Raw genomic sequence first — 8,003 nt, forward strand, 5'->3', positions numbered from 1 at the left:
ATTTGTTCCTTGACGCACCCATCAACTCCATCTTTCACACTGCATGCTTTTGTTTGACGAATTATCATATGCATATAGAGTGTCCCATAATTGACACTTGCATTAGGCACTCTTCCTTTGTTTCTCCCAAGCATTCACCTTGCATGAACATGTACTTCAAGTCCAAATGTTGAAATCCAATAAGAGAATATATCAAAGGCACTTTTTTCCCACCGGGTTTTTTCCCCTTTGGTTATCCAAATTTCAGTCCTAATCTAGAAACACTCAACACTATCTTCTTGTATATATTCCTTCTACATCAATAATAAGGAATTGTCTACCCAAAATCATTCATCAAAGAATCAGAACAACAGCTGTGGATCTCAATCATGCTTATCAAAAGCAACTCTTCTCTTCAAGGACAACAACACACACATCTTCAACAACAATGGCAAGTCAAAGATAGGCATATAAAGACAAGTGCCAAGCAATGACAAATTCATCAAGAGAGTTCTCAACAACAATCATAAGAAGCTCACAAAGTGCTTCAAAGTGGGTAAAATATTGTAGAAGACTCACATCATAGTGGAACCACGGGCAAGATGCGACATAACGTTAACAACCCAACGAAGCTGAGCTCCCAAAAATGCAGGCACAATCCATCTTCATGCCCAACAGTGGCCACACAGAGAAGAATGTGCAACAAGATGCAAACTTGCCTCAACAATCGAAGCCCAACTCATTTATCAACAACAACACAACATATATGATTCACTCAAGGAGAGGGGGGGGGGGGGGGGGGGGGGAGGCATTCTGAATGCAGACCCTATTGATCAAATGAAAACAAGGGCATTGTTTTTTATAAATTAAAAAAAAAACTAAAAAACAAAAAAAGTGCAAGAAAATCAGGATAGAAGTACGAAGAGTCTCTGAATGACAGAAAAGACAACAGATCTGTAGCAAACAAGATTTGTGAACCTATCTCCACATGTACCTGTAAGCCGATGTGGCTATGGAAAAGCTCAGAGAAAGCCAAACCACAAAAAACATACATAGCTATGCAATCCCGTGTGTGCCAGAAAACCTGCTCGTCAATGGCGAAGCCGATGAGAGTCGATGCCAAAAGTGTATGTGTGTAGGAAGAAGACGAGCTGATCTATGTGTGTGTAAGAAGGGACGTCGGGCTTATCTAAGTGTGTGTCAAAATCAGCCCCTTTGCTCTCTCCCCGATGTTGATAGCGAGAGAGAGAGAGTCCGGCTAAGGAAGATGCCGATGCCAAAAGAAGCCGGCTCTCGCTTCTCTCTCTACTTTGCCGAGGTGTGTGTGTGTATGCATGTACACACACACATGCTTTTTGCCGAATCTTCTCTTACTGCTTGCAAGCACATGAGAGCTTGTGCTCGCTCTTTCTCTCTTTGTATTTGTAGAGCTACTATACAGTAGCCAAAGATTTCCAACTCTATCTCAGGGAATCACTAGCGCTATGAAAATTTCTCTTTGCTAAGCTTCATAGTAGCGTTAAAAACTTTAACGCTCTCTCTCAAAAACTCCAATGCTATCTCTTGCAGACTTCAACACTGCTCTGTAAACTCACTTAGCATTACCTACTTTGCTAAAATTTTCCTTGCCAAGCTCTGCAGTATTGTTAGAACTCCAACATTGCCTTGTTTCCAAGCTTAGGAGCTCATGTGTATCAAATTTTCCACAGTCAAGCTCTCAAATTTTCTCTACAAACTACTACTCAAAACCTTTGATTGTTTCAAAGCTTGTGCACATGCCGTTGAGAGCGGACCAGGGAGGCAGCATGGCTTTGATACCACTTGAGAGTGCTACACGAGAGTGTGTGCATGCAAGTGTTGTGAGGTGTAGTAGAGTAGGAGACTGTGTTTAGTGGAGCTCTTGGTGAGAAGATTACTCACCGCTCCTTATTCTTCCATATATCCAAAGAATAAGAGATGTGGTCAGTAATGATGGGCGGCAACGACTTGGCTTGAACCCCAATACGCAGCCTAGCGCGACATCTGCCAAACAGATTAGGTAGGTGATTAACAAGGATCGATTACCACTAAATCCGATCTTGCCACTCAAACCATTTTAAAAATGGGGTTTAGACTTTATAGGCACAATCAACCTTCTATCAAAATGATTGCAATTCAGATATATTTTGACGTGTACGGATTACTATGCAAAATGGGTCGAAGCGCGTGTGAGTGCACTCATGCAAGGAAGCATGAGTGCGTGGGGTCGTGCGGTGCATGCGAGGAAGGGAAGAAGTAAGAGAAGGATTGTGTGGGTGGAGAAACCTCCAAGGAATGGTGAAGAGCTCCTTATTCTTTGTGTATATCGAGAATAAGGAATGTGTATGTACACACTGTGGGTGGCCAAACACCGGACGTCCAACCCCGGGCAAAGGTGCAATGCCTTTACCCCAAAAAACTCCCACTTAGAGGTGATGCACAGATAACTGATTGCTACTAGCTAAACTATCAATACTGTGTGTATGCTATGAGACCACTTGTGAGGTGCCGTGCGGAGCATGCAAGTGTGTGTGTGTAGTGCGATGAGGAAGAGGACACACGAGAGCACATCGATGTGGGTGGGGAGACTCTAGGAGTGAGAAACCCCCTATACACTATTGCTATATCAATGTACAGAATGTGGGCGGGTGCCCATGGCTTGGGCAGTTAGGCAAAACAAAGAGGCCTTTGCCCCAACAACAAGGAAATTAAAGGAATCTAAAGCGGTTTTAGTTGTTGAATGTCTATTCTAGGACGTGTTTCCATGGTTTGGTTTACTAGTGGAATTGGTCAGTGGTTGGGGTATACATTTGCTGAATAAGGTGATAAGGAAATTGTTGCGGACTTTCTAAGTCATGCATAAGAAGAGTACTCCTTATTATCTACAAGTGAATGGTTTGGCTGAAAGCAGAAAATAAGTTCATTATGCAAATGTTGACCAATTTAGTGGCTGTAGAACGTGATTATTGGGATCTTAAGCTTCCTGTGACACTATGGGCATATCACACCTCATAAAAAGTGGCTATAGGGTTTATCCTGTTTAAACTAGTGTTCTGAGAGCGGGAAAAAGAGCAGTGCAATCAGGTGGCCTCTGTACTCGTGCACACTCCACAAACCACGCCTTATGCAAACAAGCAAAGAACAAAACAAAGGGGGCACCACCCTAAATTAAGAGGTTTAGGGACCTCACACATAGTGCACATAGGCAAGTGTGACTTCTGGCATTATGATGGCATCAAAACATATGGCAAAACACATAGAAACGAAGCTTAGGGACCTTATGTAGCATATATATACACAAGACATCAGCTTAACAATACAACGGCATCTGATCATACATAACAAGGATATAGAGAAGCAAGCCAAGGATGGCATAATCCATTGTAAAAAACAATCAACCCAGCAAGTAGGTATGATCCTACTAGCAACACATCAATACCTTAGAGAATGATGGCGAGGATGGTGGCCATGGAGCATGAGAGAAGACTCCTTATTTAGGTTTTAGGGCTAGTAATGTAGCATAATAGAGGGGGAGAGAGAGAGGGAGAGAGAGTAGAGCTCCATCCATAGCTCCTCGTTGTGAGCAATGTCGTCATAGCTTCATTGCTTGGTGAAGGGGGTGAAGTGTTGGTTTTGAGTGAGAGAAGGCCTCCTTATATAGGTTTCTGAGAGGGTTTAGGATTAGGGATAAACATGCTTAAATCCGCTGATTGGGGTTACTTTTTGCTTAGGGTGGTCAACAGATTGAGGTCACCTGATATGTCACCATCAAGATATTCTCTAGAGTGATGTGAGAGGGGAGGGTAAATGCTGATTTTTCTGATTGTGACACATGGGGATAAGGCCTTGACCAGCATTTAAGAGCAGGTAAGGTGGCTGTTGAAACTGGAGGTTCTGCACATGTCAGGGAGGGACCTGCTGGGTCCTCCTGAATATCAAATTCTCGAAAAATCCTCAACCATGGCTTCTTTTGACATGTGTTCTTTGAAAAAATCAGCATGTCTCTTTTCAACTCAAAAGTCTTTATCCCTGTTGACTCACCTTTACCATAAGATTTTCTCCTTTTCTCCTCCTGTAACTGCATTGTTGATGCCCAATCACTGCTTCTAGTAACGGTGAACTGTTACCCACCAAATACTTATGGTGCAGTAAAAAATATTTACCATGGGTAAAAAAAGTTATTGTAGGTAAAAAGTGATTTGTATATACCATGTAGGTGAAAAATATTTACTGTAGGTAAAAAATATTTACTGTGGTAAAAAATATTTACTGTCGGTTAAAAAAAGTGAAAACGGAGTATGCTGTGCTGTGAGTCCACACGAACATCCTCGTGTAAATTTCACTAGAAATTCACACCTAGAATGGGCTATTCTGTAAGATATAGGTTGTAGGCATGCATAAGAGCTCGTTCCCACGTATCTTCTGTCCATGGCACTTTTTACTCTTTGGTGCTTGTGAAGTAGATTTTTCTTCTCTTTCGAGATCCCTTGGACTAGAGTATCCTCATCTCCCCAACAACTGACTGTGCCTTTATTGCATCTTCAGAAGGGGTCCTAAAAACCATGCATCAGATGACACTAGGTATGGCTAAGGGTCTATGGACTTGGTGAGGTTGTTGTTGTGTAGGGAACACTATGTCTGTAATCTGGATCTACCTATGTGCTGGCTCTAGATCCCTTTGGGTATCTTCTACCAACTCCTTAATTGCTTGACTCTCTTGATCTCCTATGTAGGGTTTAAGTTCTTATCTTTTTCTTGGATCCTGGCCATTGTGGCTCATGACGATCTTCCTTGTTGGTTTCTTTCCTAGTGGTCGTTTTGGTCTCCATGGTTTCACGTGAATCAGAATCCTCTTCAGCGTCATTCATATATACGGGGTCGTCACCAGTCCCTATGTTGGTCGTTGAACTAGGGTCTGAATTCACTGCTTTTTGCAATATCTTCCTTCGTGTTTTCTTCTTCTTCTGAGATTGGGCAATTGATGCCGTGTCTCTTTCTTCAAGAATATAATTTTGTTTTTGGAGCATGTTTGTGAGTACATTTACTGGTACCACAGGTGTACTTTGTGATGGCTCCTCAATAACCTCAATCAAGTTTAGTGGCATGATCTTTGATGCATTTGGATTATTTGGACATTGGGCAATCAAATGATCTATGCCACATCGACTACACATGAGTATCAGCATTGTAGACGTGCTCACTTGATTGGTTTGCATTAGTGTGGTATTCTTTTGTAGCCTAATAGGACACTCGGCCACATGATGTGGACCTCCACACTCATAGCATTGAAGAGGTGGTCTCTTGATAGTATAATTGATATTTTGGCCTCTTGCAGCAAGAGCAGCTACTTGATAGACATGTTTGACTTGTCCCCAATAGTCCTCCATGTAGTATTGTGGGCTTTCTTCAAGCGCATCAATCCCATAGGTAATATTAGGGTCTATATCTTCCTCACAGCCTTCCAAACAAGCAATAGATGACTCACAACCCACTTGATTCACAGAAGTGATTCTTGGATGTGGTGGTTGCGGTCCTAGAACTGGAGGTGGTAAGGGTGTTGTCTGAACAACATTTTGGGCCCTAGGGACCATGTGTTGTGATGTTTGTTCAAGAGATGGGTCGGCATCAATGCAGGCACTCCTGGTGTGTCTGTCCATGCTATGGTTGGTCTATTGGCCATCGCGTGCTTAAATACTATGCAATCCTTAGCTTGATGGCCATACCTCCCACCACAGGCATTGCAATTCCCATTGAATTTCACTCTAAAAGTAGAGCATTCATTGGTACTATGCGGTCCATAGCATACTGAGCACCATTGTTGCTCCCTTCTTGGATACATATGATTGTTTTGCGAAGCATGATTGTCTCTAAGACTCTCTTGAATGGCCTTGGTGAGATGTGCTAAGGTCATCTCATATATCTTTGGCTCCTTAGCAACAGGCTTTAGGGTCATTGGTTGATGCCCCGATGCTTGCGAGCTAATAGATTTAGGCTCAATAGACACTCTTTCTCCTTGAATCATTAAATTATCCTCCAATTGGATCTCATTGGTGGTGACTGCTTCCCAAGTGGTGATACCACTAATGACTAGGCCATTGTAGATATCCTCATGTTGTAATCCCCTAATGAATCTATCAAGCAATTGATTATTATTGAAACGCTCATTTGGATTACAACAAGAATTCAAATGCTTTAAGTGACTAATAAAGTCTCTCACCGACTCTCCTTCCTATCGTTGGGCATTATGGAGCTAAGAGGCTACACCCCAAAGAACTCCCTCTTGTATGTATTCTTTCAAGAACAGTCTCTTAAGAGTAGGGTAAATCATTTTTTCTTCCACCCTTAGGGTTCTATACCAATCCCCAACCTTCCCACTTAAGGTTAGGCTTAAAGCATTACTCTTATGTAGGTCATTGTGTTCTCCTAGAGAATTGCATATTCGTTCAAACACTTCGATATGCTTTCTCACATCCCCGTCTCCACTAAATTTTTGTGTGAGCTCGGCTATTTGTACTACCTTACTTCTAGGTTCTCTATCAGGCGTGTTACACATATTCTCAACAATAGATCGACCGATAGCTTGAGCAAATGTTGCTAAGTCACCTAAGTGAGCAGGCACCATGGGTGAAGGTGCTCCAGATTCTACATGTGGAGTAGGTATTGGCATTGGGCTTGGCACATAGGAAGCCCTTGGGTTCCATGTTTGGTACGATGTTGTGCCATGTGGTGGCCCAAAGTTCACATGTGTGGCCCTAGGCATAACATACGTCGGATGTGACATGCTAATGCTAGCTGGTATGGTCCCATGGAGATAAGAACTTGGGTGTTTTGTTTGTGGAGCATAGGTTGTTGAAACAATGGGAGGGGTAGGGGCTACATGAGTACGAGGACCTATTGGTGTATATGATTGGTACACACTTGTAGGTGCTATTGCAGGCATTGAGCTACCATGTAGCGGTGCTTTAATAACAAATGAGGTCCATGGCGTGTTTCTTGGCATGCCCATCATTGGGGTAGGCATGGTAGCTGTGGTGTCATCAAGGCAAAGATGAGCTAGACTTGGAAAAGTAAAGCTATTGAGGCGGTCCGGGGCGGGCAATAAGAAGAGCAACCTCTAGACACCCTTCAAGGCTCCCGTGCTGCTCAATGGGGCTGGGGCACAACACAACACAAACCAAAACAACAAACCCACAGCCAAATCCCAACTACACAAGGGGCACCACCTAGTTTAAGAGCGAACTAGGACGCAAAAGAGGAGAATCGTTAGAGCAACCCACAAACAAGCAAGGAATTTACACTAACCCTAACACCAATGGAACACTCTCACACACTAAAACACGAGAGAGAGAGAGAGAGAGAGAGAGAGAGAGAGAGAGAGAGAGAGAGAGAGAGAGAGAGAGAGAGATGGTGTACAACTTAGCTTCAACTTCATATTTTGCACAAAAAGGAACTTAGAGCTTGCGGAATCAAGTGACAAGATTTGGTTATAGCATCACTAGTACATTGTCTTAGGGTTATGGGAGCCCTCTCACCATCCACCCTCTTACAATGGTAGCCAAACAATAGCCAATGAATCACAAGCAACAAAACAACAACCTTCAATGAAACAAGTCACCTTATGAAGCTGAATGAGTTTTCCAAGCCAAATTGGAGGAGAAGCGTGAGCCTTTGGACATGGATTGCACCCAAAACTACCAATTCATTGATGTTGGGGTAGATACAACAATGGTAGGAAGAATATCTTCTACTCGCACTCACTCAAACTAGCTCAAGCTTTTCTATGCACCAAGGTGATGGTGTATAGAAAGCTTACTCTCTCTTTACAGCCAAGATAGAACTGGCGTGTGGTACGCTCAATCTAGTGTGCAATGGTATAGTGATGTCTTTTACAAGGAGAATGGGTTCTATTTATAGGTTTTAGAAGCCTTGATTAGGATTAAGCCTAATCAATTTTATTAGGAAAGATCAAGGATTATGAATTTTTATGAATTTCAAATGAGAATGGG

Source organism: Adiantum capillus-veneris, chromosome 21, assembly GCF_014529385.1.
Source record: "Adiantum capillus-veneris isolate H3 chromosome 21, ASM1452938v2, whole genome shotgun sequence".
Classification (NCBI taxonomy): Eukaryota; Viridiplantae; Streptophyta; class Polypodiopsida; order Polypodiales; family Pteridaceae; genus Adiantum; species Adiantum capillus-veneris.